The sequence below is a fragment of the Corella eumyota genome, chromosome 3 (assembly GCF_963082875.1).
Source record: "Corella eumyota chromosome 3, kaCorEumy4.1, whole genome shotgun sequence".
Classification (NCBI taxonomy): domain Eukaryota; kingdom Metazoa; phylum Chordata; class Ascidiacea; order Phlebobranchia; family Corellidae; genus Corella; species Corella eumyota.
This window is the reverse complement of record NC_137492.1, coordinates 10,957,017-10,959,516: the sequence shown is the minus strand read 5'-3', so window position 1 is coordinate 10,959,516 and position 2,500 is coordinate 10,957,017. Positions and strand designations below refer to the sequence as shown.

The 2,500-nt window shown below is 51.9% G+C and overlaps 1 non-coding gene across 1 annotated transcript in view; it reads right to left on the bottom strand.

The window, feature by feature from the left end:
* Positions 1 to 725, bottom strand: part of LOC145747033 (small subunit ribosomal RNA) — a 1,810-nt gene extending 1,085 nt beyond the window's left edge. Inside the window, exon 1 of the ribosomal RNA XR_014281784.1 lies at positions 1 to 725. This exon is cut by the window's left edge and continues 1,085 nt beyond it. This is a non-coding gene — a ribosomal RNA (small subunit ribosomal RNA).
* Positions 726 to 2,500: the final 1,775 nt, after the last annotated feature.

The window sequence follows — 2,500 nt, the reverse complement described above, 5'->3', positions numbered from 1 at the left end:
CAGTCAAGAGCACCGACGGAAAACCGGAGGTAAAGCCAGAACGAACAGTGCACGCCTTGCGACGGACCGAACGCCTGCGCCCAAAATCCAACTACGAGCTTTTTAACCGCAACAACTTAAATATACACTTTTGGAGCTGGAATTACCGCGGCTGCTGGCACCAGACTTGCCCTCCAATGGATACTCGTTAAAATTTTTACAGTGTACTCATTCCAATTACAGGGCCTCGTTAGAGTCCTGTATCGTTATTTTTCGTCACTACCTCCCCGCGTCGGGAATGGGTAATTTGCGCGCCTGCTGCCTTCCTTGGATGTGGTAGCCGTTTCTCAGGCTCCCTCTCCGGAATCGAACCCTGATTCCCCGTTACCCGTAAGAACCTCGGTAGGCAGATACCGTACCGACGAAAGTTGATAGGGCAGACACTTGAATGATCCGTCGCCGGTGCAAGACCGTGCGATCAGCAAAGTTATCCCGAGTCGCCAACAAGACGAGCCGAAGCCCGGCAGGTTTTTGATATGATAAAGGCGCGCCTCCCGCAAGGTCGGCGCTTTTTGCATGTATTAGCTCTAGAATTACCACAGTTATCCAAGTAAAATTTACGATCAAATGAATCACGACTGATTTAATGAGCCATTCGCAGTTTTACCGTACGCAAGTTCGTACTGAGACATGCATGGCTTAATCTTTGAGACAAGCATATGACTACTGGCAGGATCAACCAGGTAACTATCGGCCGACAAAATACGCGAACGGAGTCTTTCGCTTTCCCCGTCGCGGTATCGCACTGTATTACTCAATCACTATTTTTGCTTAGCTCCTCAAACCCGGCGTAAGCCGCGATCTGGACGCCGTCGACACCGGCCAGACGCCCTTTCGGGCGAAGCCGCGCGCGGGCTGCGTTTGCATACAACACCAGGAACGCCCAACAAAAGCGAACCGAGAAAACTATCACTTGCGTGCGCACCGGCCACCGCAACTACGGCCCGAGGCCGTGGTCGCGCGCCGAAACACAAACTCGTATTTGCTACTTAATTTTTTCCGTCCAACGTTCAGAGCCTCGCTGCTAGCTACGACGCCTTCGCGGGTCAGCATCAAGTCTGCCCAAAAGCGCACATCGCCTGCACGACACCACATCGTTTTGTCACCAAATACCTTCAACCGACAACCGCATCGCCAATTTGCTCATTTCGCCACAACGACGTCTTCCCTCATAGTATACAGGGAAGCTGGTCTCGCGACAAAGGTAGCAAACTTGTCGAATTTCGACAATTTTCCAAAACGTGCGTTTCTGTGCGGGAAATTGTTCATCGGGCGTCGGCCGATGTCGTGCGTCTTTGTCCGGGCGATTTTCGAAAGTCGCCGGACTTGTGTTTTTTACGCGCGCGCCGGTGGGCTGGTCTCGCGACAAAGGTAGCAAACATGTCGAATTTCGACAATTTTCCAAAACGTGCGTTTCTGTGCGGGAAATTGTTCATCGGGCGTCGGCCGATGTCGTGCGTCTTTGTCCGGGCGATTTTCGAAAGTCGCCGGACTTGTGTTTTTTACGCGCGCGCCGGTGGGCTGGTCTCGCGACAAAGGTAGCAAACATGTCGAATTTCGACAATTTTCCAAAACGTGCGTTTCTGTGCGGGAAATTGTTCATCGGGCGTCGGCCGATGTCGTGCGTCTTTGTCCGGGCGATTTTCGAAAGTCGCCGGACTTGTGTTTTTTACGCGCGCGCCGGTGGGCTGGTCTCGCGACAAAGGTAGCAAACATGTCGAATTTCGACAATTTTCCAAAACGTGCGTTTCTGTGCGGGAAATTGTTTATCGGGCGTCGGCCGATGTCGTGCGCCTTTGCCCGGGCGATTTTCGAAAGTCGCCGGACTTGTGTTATTCAAGCTCGAACGGTACTCGACAATTCTTCGAATGGCCTCCGACCTGAGGTCAGAGTCGCAGTAAAACAAACGAAGTACCCCAGAAAAAAGTTGAAAAAAAAAGCAACTCCGACCTGAAGTCGAAGTCGCCGTAAAAAATACCAAGTACTTTGAAAAAAAAGTGGAAAAAAAAAGCAACTCCGACCAGAGGTCGAAGTCGCCGTGCGCCCGCCCGTTCGCGGACAAATCGATAGATCTTGCGGCTTACTCTCAACAAATCGCAGTGAGAATACTGCTCTAGTGATTACGACACCGCGATCTTCATCTAGGTCGTTTGCAAATGATTTAGCACCCCGCCACTCGAGCAGAAAGCTTTACCCGTTTCGGGGCGACGCTTGCCGCGCCCGTGTTAGACAAGTATCCGGCATTGCCAGCGGCCCGGTGGCCGCCTAACTTTGCCTCTCGACGGCAAGACACAACTTTATCGTCGCTTCCTAGGCGGGATTCTGACTTAGAGGCGTTCAGTCATAATCCCCCAGATGGTAGCTTCGCACCATTGGCTTATCAGCCAAGCACATGAACCAAATGTCTGAATCTGCGGTTCCTCTCGTACTGAGCAGAATTACTATCGCAACAACCCTTTAT